Raw genomic sequence first — 19,293 nt, 5'->3', positions numbered from 1 at the left:
CTGACTGCCTCCTCCAAGTCCTCCCCCAGTCATGAATTCCTTTCTAAAATGAATGCCCAATTAATTGCATGCACTTGTTTTAAATTCCTTCATTTCTCCATTCTTTGAGATGAATTCCCAACTCCTCAGCACAGCTGAACGCCCTACAGTATTTGGTGAGCCCTGTTCATCTGCTTCATCTGTCACTAAATCCCACCAGCACTCAGTGTCCCAGGCACACTAAACTCCCCCCACTGCCTCCAACATGCCAGTCCCTCCTTGCCTCTGATCCTACCTGTCAGCTATTTCCTCAGTGCGGCCCGGCATTCCTCCTCCTCCTCTCTCTTCCCTTGTGTAATCCCTCCTTATCCTTCAAGGAACCAGTTTTGATATTTGATCCGCCCAGCAGCCTCCACTGACCCTGCAAGTGTGTTGCATGAAGACACTAAGCTTTTCGAAGGCTGTTCTCTTCACTCTGCACTCCCATTGCAAGTTTGAATTTCTTTCTCCTGTCCCAGAGAGCTTGCCGCTCATGGTGAGGAGCAGTGTGCAGCTACTAAGAAACATAGTTTATTCTAATTTGACATTGATAAATTCATTCACAATACATTTGTGATTAAAGAAACAGTGATCACAGACATGATTGAATTCATGTTTACATTTTGGTCATTTTCTAGACCTTAATGTGATCTTAGATGAGACCCCTGAAGGCTTAAAGCCAGAATGTTCTAACTTATATAGTTAGAGTGTCCACACTCTAGGATCATAAATGCCAAAGTTTTGTGGTTTTCGCTTTTCTGATTAGATTAATCTGATAATAATTTTCTCTGTTTCTCAGAGCATTGACATGAGTCCTTTTCCCACCCCCTTTGACTTCACTTCCTTCTTGCATTGACCTCAGCACTCCGTGTCTCCATGTAGCTCACCAAGCATTGCCTATTTTGATGAAACAGCAATAAAACACTTGCTTATACTTTTCCCAAGGATTCATCATATTCAAATTTCTTTGATGAGAAACTTGACTGATTTTAAATATCACCATTGTTGGTATCAAATAAAACCTGCTCTGCTCAATCCTGAGCACTCAGTAGACCCAGAATAGGTAAAGAGAGTTGAGTTGATGCCCAGAGTGAATCCTTGGCTATTGTCTTGCCCTGTTATGTTCAAAGAGAATATTCCAAAGGGATCCTTGATATTTATCATTTATCTCAAATCACTCAGAAAATCCTATAAATAAGAAAGTAAATTTCATTGTTGCCAAGAATTTGATCCATAGTCTTAATGTTAACTTAGTCTTAAATAAGGACCAGTAAAAAACAAAATAAGATAAAAGACCATTTTAAAGAAATTGAAACCTTAGTTCTGGAATATATTAAACAATGCCTTCTTAATTACCACCTATGTTATAGCAGAAATTTGTTCAATATAGTTGCATTTTAACATACATCTGTTCTTCATAATATTTAGATAGTTATATGTTGAATCTCATTGAAGAAATCTACTCTTTTGAAAACTCATTCAAAATAAAAATCCATGACATTTTATTATTAGTTAGCCACTGGATAATAGTCACAATATCAATTTTTGTCTCCAAAATTTATCATATTTCCTTTTTGTGATATTTTACCGAAACAAGATCTAATAGTTATTTCCTATCTTATTATTATCATTATTATTACTTTTCTTCACTGGAAATCTTAGAAATAGAAGAGTTTTTTTTAAAAGATAGAACACAGATGGAAATGAATTCTCAAAATTATTATAGTTTTAGCATGCATTTAATGACTCTACAAAACAGTTACCTAGATAACAGCTTCAGGCACTACAACCTACTTGCAATTCTCTCACACTTCCATCTGGGCTCTTAGTCTTTAGTGTGAGAAATGCTATTTTTATATAATCTCTCGTGTCTGTTTGTTTTTGCTTTCCTGAAGTGACTGTGCACATTTACTACTAGCTGTTAATTTGATTTTAGAAGATAATACTCAGTAGGGAAGAAAAAGAAGTCTAAAAAATAAGAAGGAAAAAATAAAGAAGGAAGAGAGCTAACACGACAGAGTATAATGAGACTCAGGGGAGCCTGGGGATGTGTGAGCAGGAGGCTGCCTCCTTTTGATGACATGCCGTTCTGTTTGGAAATGGCCATTTACTGCTTTTAAATAAGTATTACTTTCAGTAATGATCACGACTGCCACCAAACAGAATGCCTTGAAGAGTGTAATTTTTTCCTCTTCTAGTCAAAAATTGGTCCTTGTGTGCTGCACCTGTTCACTGCTGTGTAGCAACTCGGCATTTTAAAAAATGATTTCGGTTGTTTGCACTTTTGCATGATGCGTGTACAGAAGCTTTTTGCAAGGATCTACCATTCTGCAGCAATTTCTTTTGCTAACAAAGATACCTAGCCAAATTTAACAGTGGAGAATTATTATTGAAATGTCCTTAGCTGTAGCGAGTGGCATATGCAAGCCAGCTATATGTTGAAAGGGAGAATTAATTGCGAGGGCCTCTGGGCAGAAAGGTCCAGCACCTTTCAGAAAGTGCCCAAGCTAATCTCACCTTTGGATCATCTCCTCCTGATCTAATCTTATCTAATTTTATTTTGGGGAGATTACCATGAAGCCAACTCTATAGCAGGTATTTGAAATAAAATGCTTGCATGCAAATATTAAAATATTTTCAGATTTTTTGTTGCCCTCTAGTTTCTGACATGTTCATGAGCGTTCATCATGATGTGGAGCCACGAACAATGCTCATTTCCCTCAAAGTCTCAATCCCTTCACCATCCAAAAATAACTAATTTGTAGTATAGCAGCATGCCTAAGAATCACACAGATATATTTTCAGTCCTTACTATCTTCACAAGGTTGTCTCTAGAATAAATTGTTTTTTCTGTGCCTTAATTTCCACCTCCCTCAAATGCACCCTTCCACACAGACTGATAACCAAAGAAGGTCAGTGCTCACAACTGCTTGTCGAAGTGCACAGAGGTTCAGCTCCTATGTCATCTCTCCCCTAACTTCTATTACAAGTTTTTTGTTTGTTTGTTTTGTTTTGTTTTAGAATAGTTCACAGTGCAACAAAAGAAAGACTCCCTTATGAAATGACCTGGTACATATCAAATCGAGTGCTGCCCAGCTCCAAATGAGTTCTGACACTAAGTGACATAGTGCCTCTAGTAATGATAGCCCTTGATGAACACGTTTACCAACTGTACATTTTTTGCTAAGAGTTCTGACTTCATTAGTGTCAGTCCTGTAGTACTAAAAGGAGAGATTAAATAAATATGTATATGTGTGCATATATATGAACACACTTATATATAAGTAAGGGCATGGTTGCAATGTGAATGTTAATTTTATCCATAACCTGGAAGCTTAAAATTATGTTTGACTTTATAAGCTTAGGCATCTTGCTAATACATTCAACCTTCTAACATTGATAGGAAATGTGACCTGGAAAGATATTATCTCTGCAAGACCCTTCATCATAAATACCCTCACAGGGGTTCTCTATTTCTGTGTATTATGTATACAATAACCATTAACTCTAAAACAAGCTTCAGGTTTCTTTCGTTTGTCCTTGTCCTTAGAGTGGGCGCTACTATGCACAGAACATTTGCTAGAGAAATTCTCATATGTGATGTGGCATGCTTATCATGTATTGACCCTTCTTGAAGATGACATGTCTATGTCTGTTGAAGCTAGGTGCAGTTACTGGGGATCATGTGACCTTGTAAACAGCCAATGAGGCAAAGGCTATTTGTGTAAAAGACCTACAAAGCAGGATACTTTACTGTAGTTTTTTTTTAACCTTATGGCCAAGTTCAGGACACTCGGCTATCACATCAAGTTACAGAAGATTGCATAACAAAAAGGAATCCGCTACATCACATGCTTCCAGATAGCAGACAACAAGTCACACAGTTACTGATGAAGGTTTCCAGAAGGCTTTTCCTTTAATGGCAGAACTCTTGCTTAGGGACTCTGTGAGAACTCCTCCAGAATGAAGAAGGTTAAATGAATATTTTCCACCTTCTTCCTGGGCCGCTGGATCTCCACAGACATCTCTGTATTACAGAAACGAAGGAGCTGCCCCGACCCATCATCTAGTTTTAGCCTCTGAGTTGAGGTCTTTATGTTCCCCTTCTAATTGCCAAGGGAAAAATTCAGATTGAGAATGCATTTTAATAGGAAGGGAACAAAGTCTCTGGAGGAAATGGGCACATTGTGAATCAGCTTGATACCCATTTCCAATGTTAAAAATATTACACTTTTAGACATACGCTCAACTATGTTCATAGAAGTGTTAAGTGTTATTTGTCATAGCCAGAGCCTAGAAACAACCCAAATGCCCCTCAAACAAAGAATGGATGAAGAAAATGTGGTACAGTTACACAATGGAGTACTACACAGCAGAAAAAATAATGACATCTTGAAATTTGCAGACAAATGAATGGATCTAGAAAACATCATATTGAGTGAGGTAACCCAGATCCAGAAAGACAATTATCATATGTACTCACCTATAAGTGGGTTTTAGACATAAAGCAAAGAAAACCAGTCTACAAATCACAATCCTGGAGAACCTAGACAACAATGAGGACCCTAAGAGAGACATACATGGATTTAATCTGCATGGGAAGTAGAAAAAGACAAGATCTCCTGAGTAAATTGGGAGCATGCGGACCATGGGAGAGGGTAGAAGGGGAGGGGAGAGGAGAGGAAGGGAGGGGAGCAGAGGAAAATATGTAGCTCAATAAAAACAATTTTAAAAGGTAAAAAATTACACCTTTAATAAAGAAATAAATTGTTTAATGGTTCACTTCCAATAAGAAGTAATTCATTATGTCTTTGGACTACTTTATAAGGCTTTCCTTTTAGAAGTACAAGGTTACCTGTGTTCATGTGGTGATCTAATCCTACCTTGCCTACATGTATACCAAACCCTAGAGTAGCATAGCCAGGCTACCCTCTAATAGTCATGGTAGGCATGAAAATATAAACGTTCTTTGTACTTGTTGGTAAGAGCTACTGCCCCAAGCTGTTCAACCTTTGGTGTGGTGACTTTGTCAGAGACTCTCAATGCCTTCCCAAGGCCATTGCCTCTCCGAGTATTAGCTTGAGGATAGCCCCGCTATCACTCGGTTTGCAAAACTAGGACGTCCCATCATTCCATTCTTAACTGGAGATCTCATAGAGCAATGGTAGCATGTCTCATTCCATTAAATTCTTAATTAGTTTGACTTGACCTTGCTTTTTATTTAGAAGGGAGAAAATCAGTAACAGATTCTGAAAGCTGCCCTCATTCATTTTTTTAATCTATTGCTGGTTATCAACTCCTATTATGAAACCAATAATATTTTTGTGCTCACACAATAACAGATGTCTTGGTAAATGGCTCTTTTCTGCAAATGTTTATCAAAACCTTCATTAGAATCCCTCCTGCAGATTCGCTTGTGGCAGGTGACTGTTGACAGCAAAGCTGAAAGACAGAAGGTTTAGGCTTGGTCCTAATGCTACAAACACTTAGAAACGTAATTCTAGGCAAAACTCTTACAGATACTGGATTTTGGTTACAGCATCTGTGAAAGAGGACATTGTTTAGGTAGTCAATCCCTGATGGTTTGATATGCCAAGTTAAAATGGGAAGTGTCAACACCTTACTTCCTCTGGAATATTTTGTTGACTGTAGCCCATCACTAAGTCCCTGTGGAAATGTTGAGCTGTCCATATCAGCCTTTGTGCTCACTCCTATATTTAGACAGAATGAATACGTATGTCGGTTCTTTTCCTACTGTGGTGTGGGCAAAGAAAACCCTCTGAAGTCTGAAGTCCACCCAGGACAGAACCTCTGAGGGGACAAGTGTTGATAATGTACTTTGACCTTGAGGAAACCTGGTTCTCCTGGAAAATTCTTACAGAAGGAAAGTTATTCCATCATTTGCACAAGATTTGTTTCTTCAAATAGCCAGCCATTGTTTTTTAGAAATTAAATGTTGTTAGAGATGAGAGATTTGCAAACTAAAGTTCCCATGGTTTTGTTTTTCACACACTAAATTGTCGAAATGTATTTATTTTCTCTTTCTCACTGTTCTGCCACAAGCTATGATGTGATTCAGGGATTTTGTGCTGATGGATGGATTAAAATATTTCTGTGGTAAGATTATATACATATGAAGATTATATATTAATTGTTAGCTTATATTTCACTTTTGGACTAGTCTTTTCAATAACATGGTACTTACTTAAAATATTCAATCTTGAAGACATTACTTACTTCACAGTAAAGCCTTCTTTAATTAAAGAAAAAAGCTGATTAATTTTTTACAATAATCCTAAGAGAAAGAACTTTCTAATTGCCTGGTGTAGGGACTGGCCGTTTTCCTCGAGCAGATTTCTCTGATGTGAATAGCATCATGGGAAAGTCAGAATTAGGCTATAACACTTTGTCTGTTTGCTCTCTTAGAAATGAAATGAAAATTAGCAGCGTATTTCAGCATATAGTGCTACTTATGATTCTAGCTAAGAGAGAATAGTTGACAGGTTGGTTGTCTTTACTCCCTTGGTTCTCACTGTGTTCTGTTTCTGTTTTCTGTAGCAAGCCTCAATCGAGTCCTCAAATGAGTTGACAACTTTCAGAAAATCCTGTGCTCACTAAAACATCCATTCACTGTTCTGTTTCTTATTTTGCTAGCTCAGTGACCTCTCGGAATGGGTATGTTTCTCCCTCCTTCATATACATGTACTTTGCATGGGCACCTGACTCCAGCTGTATTTGTAACGATCTGGGCCTTTCACTTGTTAAGTGTTCAGGGCATTTCCATTCTCTGTGCTTCTGCTATTTTACAAACATAATACTACCGCACCACACGTTTCGATCTCGCAGAGCTGAGAGCTGGCTGCACACTTGAAAATCCCAGCCAGGCTGCTTGTTCTGCCACGGCTCTGCAGTTGGGAGAACAGCTTGTCTGTGGACTTGTGGTCTGCTTTTGTTTTTTTTTATTTTTTTGTCAGATTTTTATTTTCTCCTTCAAGATGTTGGAAGTTGTTTTTCAAAGTTTCTCTTTTTTTTTCTCTTGATATAGTCTCGATAGCTTGTGTCCTTAGATTTCAACTTGATGAGACGGCACAAGTGTGCAGCCTTGCCTTCATTCAAGCTTCCGGGTGCTTCTGAGTTCTGGTGCTATTATGCAACTCCAGCTCTGCTCATCCATAAGGCTGGAATTCATAATAAAAATGAAAAAAGCTAGTTTGGTATTCTTCTGTTTCTCGTGTGATATATCCCCAAGTGACCCAATAGAACAATTAAATGTTAACGCCAACAGTTAAGAAGAACCATTGAGGTTAACTAGCTTTTTGCATTTCTTCACATCTCTGTAGAAACATTTCCAAGTGAAAAGGTGCACAGAGTTTCTAAAGCCCCAGATCCTCTCAGATCCTCCACTTCGTATTTCTTGCTGCAGCTTTAGTGCCATTGCTTGTTCTGTGATGATTCCATCCTCTGCTGAAGTGAAAACCGCACTTGAGACCAGTATGCCAATGTGGTCCTGATGCTGCCTTGTAGCCATGATAACATTAGCTTGGTTGACTGTCACACAAACCCTGGGGTTCTTGTCATTCTGGCTGTGGACACTGAAACTCTGGTAGGATAGCTGTGTCTAGTGACCGTAACCATCTTAGAAAGCATGACTTTCCGGTTAGCAGGGGCATTTTTGTTCTGCCTTTTAAATTTTTCATGGCAAAAAAAATTGAAACATATTTATCAAACTTTAGTAGAAGATAAAAAGAATTTGAGTATCTGAGCTTCTTCTAGTACACTGATACGTTTTCGTGAGAGATTTTGCAGAATTAAAGATAAATCATCAGTATGGAGACGTGGCTGCTAAGATAAGTGGTAGCAGCCGGATTCTGCATCAGGAGGAATCACAACTGTGAGCCGTTAGATATGTGGATTTAAGGGCAATATTTCCCGATGCTTTCTATTACCAGTAAAGCACATTTGGAATTCAAGAAATCCTAAGAGAATAGAAACCCTTCCATTTATTTATTAGACAATTTCTTTGATCATGTATCTCATTTTTTAATAGCTACCAGAGTTTAAATTATATATTTGCAGAGAGAATTGGTTGAACTGGAGAAAATAGCTTGCTTCTGTTTTGCAAAATATTAGTAAAAACACCAATTTGGATATCTGAGTAAATAAAAATTAGCCTAAAGCCAGAGAGTTCCTGATCCCAGTGGGGCATTCTAATCTTCATTCGAGTAAGTGAATGAAGTGTCCCACCCCCCTCCCCCTCCGGCTCCCACTGTCTGGCTGGGTATGAGGCGATGCAGTAAAATAGTGGGAAGAAAGCAGAAATAAAGACTAGAAGTTCCGGAAGACCCAGAGAGTGAAAAATGGCCCCTGTTCTGCAGAGGCTAGCAGAGCTGTCTGCGAAGACGGACGCTGACAGTTTCTTTAGCTCCTCTTCCGTTCAGGCTTCGACTGAGGATGCAGGGGCAAACAGGGGGTGTCAAGACAGACTGAAGCTTTGTGCCAAAGGAGATAATTAAGACTGGACCTGGGAAGTTTATGTTAGAAGAACCTGCCCTTGCTGACTTGCCTGAGCCCTGCTCTCTGGGTGTGGGAGGGGCAGGATTCGTGATGGGACTGTTCCTAAATACTGCTGTTTTCCTTTCTTTCCCATGAGGAAACTGAGCAGAACATACTGCTTTTCTGTGTATTTATCTCGATCATTTTCTAAAATTATGACTTGTTTTTAGAAATTTTCAGAGCTGTTTCTTAAGTACAGAAATTTCCAGGCTTTAATTTTTTTTTTTATGGGTACAGATAACTCAGCTGCACTGGGTCAGTTGTGCAGAAGAGGCTATGGTGTTGACTTTCTAAAATGAAATGTTTCTCTCCACTCTGCAGTTCACAGTGCAGCTGCAGAGCAAAGAGAGACACCGCGTCCCAGCCTCCTGAACAACTGTGTCTCCACTCTTTGCTACCCTGGCAACTTTACATTTTATCTTCCCCGTGGGGATTTTTCCATGCCAGCTTAGTAAAGACTATCTACAAATGCTGATCCCAGTTTAGAAGTTACCTGCATTTCAAAATTAACGATCCGGTACCTCAAATGCATACTCTTTCAGCCTATAAATGGGTGCAATAACTTCTGTATCATCATGAGCTATGGCTTCCTCACACTGAGGGATAGCGGAAGGATAATGAACAGGACAGCTTTCCAAAATCTTTTGCTCTGCCTGTGTCGATTGTGTGGTTAGTCTTGGCTCCACATTTATATCCAGCATCTTGTCCTGATGGGCAAACCTCAGGGGTGATTCTGGAAGCCTCAGAACTGTGGAGACACCAGAAGTGGTAGCTCTGTGACCCAAGACATTTGACCCCCTGGTTGTCGAGTGGATGAACAACTGCTATTTCTCAATCCATTATTCTTTCTAAACTTCTGTTTGGACAGGTATCATATATGTGGAAACAAAGGAACAATACTTGATTTACTGTTTTCAGTCTACATCAGTGGAAGAAAGAGTAACTCTGTATATTCCCAGGCTTATTCCAGAAGATAGTGTCAATTGAACTTACTATAGTATCAAATGGACCCCCTCCCCTCTTTCATAACCCTAATCTTTTTCTCTAACACAAATCCTATCTGGATGCTTGAATCTCTCCTCATGTGAAGCTACTTAGACTATGCTGACTTCACCTCTAACTGTATTGATTTTATCTGTAATTTTTATTAGATTTTATTAGATTTTGCTGCTCTAAGAGCACTGGAGAATAGCCAGTTCATACAGCTAAATCCTTGATCCTATCAGGGCGAACTCCAACTGGTTTCTCGCTTCGTCTAATATTTTACTTACAGGAATTTTAGATGATGCACGATTCTGCCAGTCCCTTTTGTCGATCAGTCCATAACTACGTACTTTTCTTTAAATATATTAACTTCATCTTAATGCTTTTCACCAATGTAGATAGTTTTAGTACATAAAAGATATCACTCAACATGCGGAAAGATGGCATTGCTGAACTTATCTCCCTGCGTAAAAGGAATGTGTTCATGTTTCTTTTTATTTTATTTATTGAGCCTTACTATCAAAACACAATTCTTGCATAAGAAAAACAGCCTGTTTTATGTTTAGTTTTCATAATCTATGTTTACTTTAAAAGTCAGTTCCTTTAGTCCCTCCTTCTGAAGAGTGACATTTTGATTACTATATCTTCGGAAATGTGTCAGAATATTCAAAAGATTTTCATATTTTACATCTCCCATGCTCTGTTCAATAATGGTAACTTCAATTTTTCCTCACATTCTGGTGTCAGATTGAGGTACATCCACCCCAGGTGATGGTGTTTTTGACATAGAGCAAAAGGCATCAGTGTCTGTAAGAGCAGTTTTATATGCATAAACTTGATCCAGGAAGAGGAGTTTCAGGCTAAACCAAGAGTTTTATTTTCTTCCACACCCCAAGGGTTCCCAAGTGGGAAGCTGCTGAGTCAGTTTCTATGATATCCCTGGTGTTCCTGTATGTCCTGGAGCAAGGTCCAGCTGGCTTCAGACCATTTAGTTTGTAGCCCCTGAGACCTTGCGCAGCATTCTGTATCAGCCGGAGTTCCTGCAGTGCCAAGGACTGTCTTAAAAGGAACCAGTATCCACCAAGAAGAGATAAACCACGTCACCATGTTTACAAAATCAGAGTCAAGACCAGATCCCACTACCCAGTGTTCTCTCCCATCCTAAGTACCCTTTCTAATTACATCCTTATTTTATAATCTACTGTTTAAAAAATAACTTCAGGTTGGGGTTAGCAACTGCTACAAGATTTTACTTTGAGACTCAAATGTTCACCACAATAACCATTTCTCATAATATGCCATCCTCTTATGTCAGAATCGTCATGCATTCCTATATATCTTAAGATATATTTTAAAGTACAGGCATCATTTTCTCTTAGATTCCCAGATGCTCCCTGCCTGATCCAAGCAAGCACGTGTTTTTAGGATGACCACTTTCACAGGACAGAAAACTGAACAAATCTTTAATGCCATACAGTTTGCTTCACTGCGAGAGATTTTAGGATGAAATTATGGTGCTTAACTATCTCTGCGCCCTCACTCATGTCACCTCCAGTCTCCAGCCAAACCGAGAGGATTTGGTCTAATCAGAAAGGCTACCTAAATCTTCTTAGTGACAGTAGAAGACTTTATTTGTGTGAAGAACATGGATTTATCATTCACAATGGCGAATAAAGTATTTGCTAGGCTCCATTCCCCCTACCCCTTGTTAAATATGGAAAACTAATAAGACATTTTGTTCTTTTTGAAATAGCTGACGTCCTATGGTCCCTAGCTGTGCAATACTATATTAGGACCCTCCAATCACGTAATAAAGAGCGCTTCTGTGGTCCTTTCCAACTTCTGTATCCTGGCAAGGCCTTCTAGGGTGTCAAGGGGGACTTCGTTTCCTGACTCTTCAAGCTGCATACACAGCTCTTGGTGTAGATTGGTAAATAGGCAGTGATACTATTACAAGAAATAGGAGTAGCCTGCTTCATCCAAGTCTGTCTACTTTTCTCTCTAGTTCTGCTTCTCCCTGAGGGCTGCCTGCTCACAACTGCTTTCAGACTCCATGTGCTTGCTCTTTGAGTGTCTGGAGACCCTGATCAGCAGCGGCCCCTCCCAGTGGAAGAAGTGACAATGCAATGCTCTTTTAGGTATCAAGTTCTATCACATCGCATTATCAGTAACCACAAAGCCCACTGAGAAACACAACTGACTTGGTTTTCCCCTATCCATTGAAAACGACAAGCAAAAAAGACAAAACACACACACAAAAGGTAAACAAATACAACTGAGTTTTAGTTTCATTAATGTTACAGAACTTTTAAATTCTTAATGATTTTCCCCCTAAGTTGTGGGCAAAGGCATTTTTGAGGTGGTGGTCCACCGCCCTCCCCCTCTCCAGGAGCTTTGTGAGAACTCCACTTAAAATGCTTTCTTGTCTTATAACAGCGCTTGTTATGAGGCCTTTGGCTGGGGGAAGTTGGTTTTGCTCTCAGCCCGGGATGTTATCCTCTCCGTGTCAGTATGATAAATTCCCTTTCTCCACAATGGGGAGAAAACAGATCAGATGGTGTGTGCTGTATTCGGGGCCCAGCTTCCATTCACAAATGCAGAGGAGAAATGTTTTTAAAATGAGGGGTTTTTTTTTTCCTCTCTGACAGAAGGGCTAGGTGGTAAGAATAACACGTAAACCTAGACTAGGCCTCTGGAAAATGGGATTTTGACAGCAGCCAGTAACAGGACTGACTGCCTAAGTATTAAATTATTTACAACTCTGAGAGATACCAATTCTGCAGACTCGGACAAAAGTTGAGTCGTGTAGATAAGCATACATAATTCTGAGTAAGGCATACCTTGAAAGCCTGGAGACCTGCAAGACGCAGAAGCCAGAGTGACAGCATAAGATCAGAGGTGACTGATTCCACTATTGAGAGATGTGTGTGTCAAAGAAGAAAGGATGCCAGTCCCTGTCTCCTAGCTCACACTTTCCCTAACTCTATCTCCATCTCCATGTAGGTACTGAGGCGTATAGAGGTCAGAAGCATGGCTAGTTTGTATAGGAGGCAATGAGAGAAGTATCCAGATGGCTGCTAATGCTGAGAGGGTGCGTGGATCGTGGGTAACTTAGGGAGGGTTGGAATTCTTCCTCTATCAAGACTGGGTTGTCTTGAGCCATCACCTCATACAGATTTTGTAGTAGAGCTATGGTCTTTCCATGTGTCACATGTATGGCAATAGAGGTAAGACAGTGGCAGAGAGGTGATAATAACAGTTCTAAAATTATCAAAGTCATGAGGAACAATGATATTTGTTTACTGCATCGATGAAGATTTGGAGAAATTTTAGGAAACAATCATGGGTCCAATAGGTTGCTTCTGAGAGTAGTGTACTTACCAATTGCCCAGTGTCATGCTAATGCCATGGATGCAGAGTCTCAAATGATTGAGGAAGTCCCAGAAGTGTGGGTTTGAGCATGACTGTGTTCCAGTTACCCTGAGAACCACTCTAGGGATACTGATTGGTATAGAACATTTGCCTGGAATACATAAAAGTCTGTATTCAAACCTTAGTATCCATATAGCTCCCAGTAAAAATAAGACAACAAAAGGAGATCAAGTGGATACAAATCATAAAAGAAGTCAAACTCTCACTATTTGCTGATATGATAGTTTACATAAGCTACCCCAAAAATTCTACCAAAGAACTTATACAACTCATAAACACTTTCAGTAATGCAGCATGATACAAAATTAACTCAAAAGATAATTAGTAGCCCTCCTGTACACAGATGATAAATGGGATGAGAAGAAAATCAGACATCACCCTTCATAATAGCCACAAATAGCATAAAATATCTCAGAGTAACTCTAACAAAGCAAGTGGAAGACATATATGACAAAAACTTTAAATTGTTGAAGAAACAAATTGAAGAAGACACCAGAAAATGGAAAAATCTCCCATGATCTTGGGTAGGTAGAATTAACATAGTAAAAATGGCAATCTTACCAAAAGCAATATACAGATTCAATGCAATGCCCATCAAAATTCCAGAAAAATTCTTCACAGACCTCAAAAGAATGGTACTTAACATCATATGGAAAAACAAAAAACCCAAAGATAGCCAAAACAATTCCATACAATAAAGGAACTTCTGGAGGCATCACAATCCCTGACTTCAAACTTTACTACAGAGCTGAAAACAGCCCGGTATTGGCATAAAAACAGACAGAATGACCAATGGAACCAAATCAAAGACCCAGATATTAATCCACACACCTATGAAACCTGATTTTTGACAAAGAAGCAAAAAAATATAAAATGGAAAAAAGAAAGCATATTTAACAAATGGTGCTGCCATAACTGGATATCAATATGTAGAAAAATGAAAATAGATTCATATCTATCACCATGTATAAAACTCAAGTCCACATGTATCAAAAACCTCAACATAAAGCCAACCACGTTGAACCTCACAGAAGAGAAAGTAGGAATACACATGTGCATTGGCACAGGAGACCACTTCCTAAATATAACCCCAGTGTACAGTCACTGAGAGAAACAATTAAGAAATGGAACCTCCTAAAACTGAAAAGCTTCTGTAAAGCAAAGGACACAGTCAACAAGACAAAATGGCAGCCTACAGAATGGGAAAAGATCTTCACCAACCCCACATCAGACAGAGGTCTGATCTCCAAAATATACAAAGAACTCACTCAAGAAATGGGTAATAAAAGAACAAATAATCCAATAAAAAAATTGAGTATAGACCTAAACAGAAAACTCTCAACAGAGGAATCTAAACTGGCTGAAAGACACTTAAGGAAATGCTCAACATCCTTAGCCATCAGAGAAATGCAAATCAAAACAACTCTGAGATTCCATCTGACCCCTGTAAGAATGACCAAGATCAAAAACACTGATGACAACTTACTCTGGAGAGAATGTAGGGTAAAGGGAACACTCCTGCTTTGCTGGGGAGATTGAAAACTGGTACAGCCTCTTTGGATATTGGTGTGGTGATTTCTCAGAAAATCAGAAAACAACTTTCCTCAAGACCCAGCAATACCACTTCTGGGTATATACCCAAAGGATGTTCAATCATGCCACAAGGACATGTGCTCAACTATGTTCACAGCAGCTTTGTTTGTCATAGACAGTACCTGGAAACAACCTAAATGCCCCTCAACTGAAGAATAAGTAAGGAAAATGTGGTACATTTACACAATGGAGTACCACACAGCAGAAGAAAATGATGACATCTTGAAATTTGCAAACAAATGGATGGATCTAGAAAACATCACATTGAGTGAAGTGCCCAAATCCAGAAAGACAGGTATCCTATGTACTCACTCATAGGTAGCTTTTAGACATAAAAACAAAGAAAACCAGCCCACAAATCACAATTCCAGAGAACCTAGACAATAATGAGGACCCTAAGAGAGACAGACATGGATCTAATCTACATGGGAATTAGAAAATGACAAGACCTCCTGAGTAAATTGGGAGCATGAGGACCATGGGAGAGGGTTGAAGGGAAGGGGAGAAGAAGGTAGGGGAGCAGCTCAATAAAATCAATTTAAAAAAAAGAATTATTTTGAGATAATATCCTATGGCCTAATACAGACAAGAGAAATCAAAATCTCAATCTCAGGAAAGTGGCCCACTTTTTGTGTTGTGGGTTTCTTTTTTGTTTTGTTCCATGCGAAGTTCTTTTTTTGGTCTATAGCTGGGATCCAGGCCTACATCTCCATAATGAACCCACACAGGGTTCAGAAAAGTGATGCCCTCAGAACAGCATCTGGTCCTGATGCAGAAGCTAAGTATCAGGATCAGCCGATCTTTCATCTGCAGACCCCATGCATCCAGAGCCCAGAGAACGAGTTTCTCCACCTAATGTCACTTCCTGTGCTGCTCGGAGAACTCAAGCTGTTTTACTTAGGTATATAAAGTTGGCTTTAGGCACTTTCCATGGCTGTAGAGAAAGCAGCATGAATTCATCTTTATACAGCAGGATCCTAGTGGGGTCAGTACAGTGGGGACAGAAGCATGATAAAATAAATGAGGGCAGTTGTTTAATATAGGACGCTTAGAAGAGAAAAAGTAAATGGTAACTTAGAGAACTTCAGAAGAGAAAATGGACAGAATCAAACAGCAAACTGTTTGAGGTGCTTTTGAATACATAAAGGTAACGGTGCTTACACTCACTAAGAGTTACTGTGTGCAAGTAGTAGGTGCTTTACCCTATTTTTAAATCTGCCAGTGTCTGGGATAAACTAATATTTTAGTAGAGAAAAATGAAAGAGATAATGTTAAAGTTTTCAGTTCTTGGTACTCCAACCATATTAGGTTCTTGGTAGGAAATATTGATTATACGTTAAACTTGGTAAAAACAAAGAAATTGTTGGGCGAAGTTCCTCGTCCTGACCCTGTATGGCATTGGTCTGCTCTTTCACCAGCAATCTAGTATAGGGAATTCAAATAACAACCAGGGTAGTGACTAGGGGAAAAAATCTGGCTGACGAGTCCTTTTCTGTGAAGAATGAACTTGGCACTGTCTGGTTCTACGAAATCTGTTTGATGTGGAAGAAAGGGGGAAAATTAATTCTAATAAAAAAGTACTTGGCTCATTTCTTTCCAAAGTATACTTGTCATCGGTCTAAATGTCACTAATGCCTTGACAAATAGCCTGTCAGTTTGTTCTTTTAAAGATGCCTTGACTTCTCAAGGCTGCGCGTTACAGCTGCCACCCTGGCAGCCCAATCTCCCCATGGCAGAGATGCTCAAAGAGTGGAATCATCTCTCAGAAAAGCCACCCCAAAGCAGCCATCCGTTCACGCTTGGTGGAGGATACACACCCTCCCACTTCAGGTGCTTGCCACAGCTCAGGCCTAGCAGCGACTACAGTGTCCTGTCACTAGCCACAGTAGCTCACAACAGAGAGTAGGGAAATGGTTATACCAATCTGCAGCAATGCTTAGAAGTCGACTTTTGTCAGCTTTGGGAGTTGAACCCAAGGCTTCATCTGCTCTAATTGTAAAGCTTGGTCACCATGCTTTCACCAGCCTAGATTTTGCTTTTGAAGATTTGGAAGGAAGAAGAGTCCTTGGGTGTTTAGCCATGCCATTGGGGTTTAAGAGTACAGCATCCAGGGCCTCTTCCTTCTGAGGAGGAGCATCTTGTTTCAGAGAAGAACCAAGTTTGTCTCCACAGCAGTAGTACTTCTGTCTCTAAATGACCCAAGTCAATTTATCCTTACCCAATGGACCACAGTCAAGTGCAGTAGATACCAGGTAGGCATCCTAGAAGAGCCTACCGTATGCTGTGTGTGTTTCCGCACCCAATGACAAAAATACTTTGGAAAGAAATGAGCCAGCTACTTTCTTATTAGAATCGTTTCCCCTGACTTCTTTCTCAACCATATTTCATGACCATAAAGACCCAAAATTCTCAGTTTCTTAAATTAGACTCTATTGTCCTAGAATACTTTCATCAGATTATAAAATTAATGACATGAACTAAATTCTTTGACCACCTTTTCACCGAGGAGAAGTCATCCTAGGGACCGCTAAAAGGAATGGCTGGATGGATCCAATAACTCATAAAGCAGGTGAATAGTGAGTGTGGCATATAGTGGCAGGCATGAGTCAAGGGATATTGTTGAATTTATTTAGCAGTAAGATGCATGTATTTAAAAAATAAAGGAGGTCATAAGAGAGCAGCCTCTCTGAGCTATCTGCAGGGCATCTTCTGGGTGGTGGTATGCAGAGACAGTGAGAGGACAGCCTTGGGATGTGGGAAGTGAGGTGCCCTGGGATCACTATTGCCCTGCTGCCCTCAGGACAACAGCTTAGAAGCCGATGGAGTAGTGATCACCATAGACCTTCTGCCACCATGTGTAACATTCCACTAAATTCAAGGCGAAGGGTATGCTGAGGAGTTCTTCAACATCAGCGAACTTCAAATGAGAGTGCCGTAAATACTGGATTCAGGAAAGTAGGGCTGCTGGATGCTATATCTTCTTCCTCTTTTCAGAACTTCATTCAAATTCTGCTTCATGATTTGGTTTTTTTAGTGACAGCCCGAGAGCCTCTGGAAGATGCACAGAATGTGAAGGCCTTCTCTCCATTAGATTTGTCTAAAGGGGGAGTACTGCTCAGGCTGAGCTGCCACACATGCATGTGAAGGACTCCTTAGGGAGGGACCATTTGGGACTTCATCCTATTGCGTCAGCAGCCAGCATCTCAGGCAGTGAAGACTGCTGGTTCTATTCTCATAGTCAACTGTAATGAGTAGAAAATATCAGTGTCTAATTACAAGTGGATGCCTTATTCTCATGTCACGTTTCAATTCCCCACAGTAGAAAGCTGTAGAAGGGAAAGAGCATTTTTCTCCAGCCCAGGAAATACAGGCTTTGGCAGTTACAGAGCTGAGCAGTAGATGTGACCCAAAACAGTGGAGGAGAAAAAAGTTAAGAACCTTATATTTGTATCCCTGGAGTCCACATGGATTTAAGATGGGATTGTGATACCTGTAGACTTCCTATTGTCTCGTTTGCTGTATCTGGCTCCTAATCATGGGTCATGTTAACCTGCAGCCATGGCCCTCCTGTCCCTGAAATGTGCTGTTTGAATTCCAGTGTGTTTTAGCAAAGTCTTTCTTCCACTGTGACTAAAGAGGAAAAGTTGTCCCTATTGGAAGGCATTCACAGTTTAAGATCTACCTGAAAAGTCTCATTGATTGGTTCCTCTGCAATCCTCAGAGCTGAAGAGGCATTGCCCTTCCCTATTTGTTTATCCCTCACAGAAGAGAAGCTTATTGGGCTAAGTCTTGGCAATTTGGGCCAACATGGTGGTCCCCGAGCCTGCAGCTGTAGGGAAAGATAGATCTGGCATCTGCTAACTGCACAAGGCAGCCTTGAAAAGCACAGAATTGTGTAGAACCAAGTCCCTAGAATCAAGAGTGAAATCCAAAGAGATGAACCTACAGATTCAGAGACGCTGATGGGCCAGGGACCCACGCATGGTATGGACACCTCATGACTGGACACTTTCTGAATAGAATCTGGAGTAAGACTCAGGAAGTGATGAAATAAAAGCTCCGGTGTCTTAAAGAGAGTCTTCCTCTGAGGGTTTCTTGTAACACTAGATTGGAGAATAGCACTTGAGAGCCAGTATCTAAAAGCAAGCAGAGAAGCGGTGGATCCCAGTTGCCTTTCATATAGGCTGAGTCATTTACTGAGGATCCTGGTAAATAGACAGCACCCTTGAGTAACTAAAAGTTTAATGAACAAAGTATATTCATGGAAATCCATCTCTTTAAAAGCATGCAGCACGTTCTCCCCCATACACACATGTATGCAACTTACTGAGACGATGATGTTGGTAAGAGTGTTACAGAAAAATTGAGATGCAGAATAAAGTACAATTGTTCTGCAACCATGCAAGTTGTTATTTCATTGTCTTGTTTATGTGTGTGTGTTGGTATACATGCGCGCGCATGTGTGTGTGTGTGTACATGTGTGACTGTTCACGTGTGGGTTAGTACCTGTGTGCACAGGTGAACATGTGTATGTGTGTTCATGTTCATATGTGGGTGACTATGCATATCTGCAGGTGTACATGTATGTGCGCACATGTGCGTGCCAGTTCATGAGTAAATGAGTACATTGTGTGCAGGTGCACATGTAAACACACACATGCATTTGGAGACCAGAAGAAAACCTTGGTCTTATTCCTCAGATGCTATCCACCA

At 40.1% G+C, this 19,293-nt stretch overlaps 1 protein-coding gene across 1 annotated transcript in view; it reads left to right on the top strand.

Moving 5' to 3' along the window:
- The window catches only part of Ryr3 (ryanodine receptor 3), a 524,632-nt gene that overhangs the window by 191,247 nt on the left and 314,092 nt on the right, over nucleotides 1-19,293 (top strand). The gene's annotated exons all lie outside the window — the stretch shown is intronic.

This window comes from Microtus pennsylvanicus, chromosome 2, assembly GCF_037038515.1.
Source record: "Microtus pennsylvanicus isolate mMicPen1 chromosome 2, mMicPen1.hap1, whole genome shotgun sequence".
Lineage (NCBI taxonomy): Eukaryota > Metazoa > Chordata > Mammalia > Rodentia > Cricetidae > Microtus > Microtus pennsylvanicus.
Note: the sequence above shows the minus strand (reverse complement) of the source record. Positions and strands in the feature narration are given on the sequence as shown.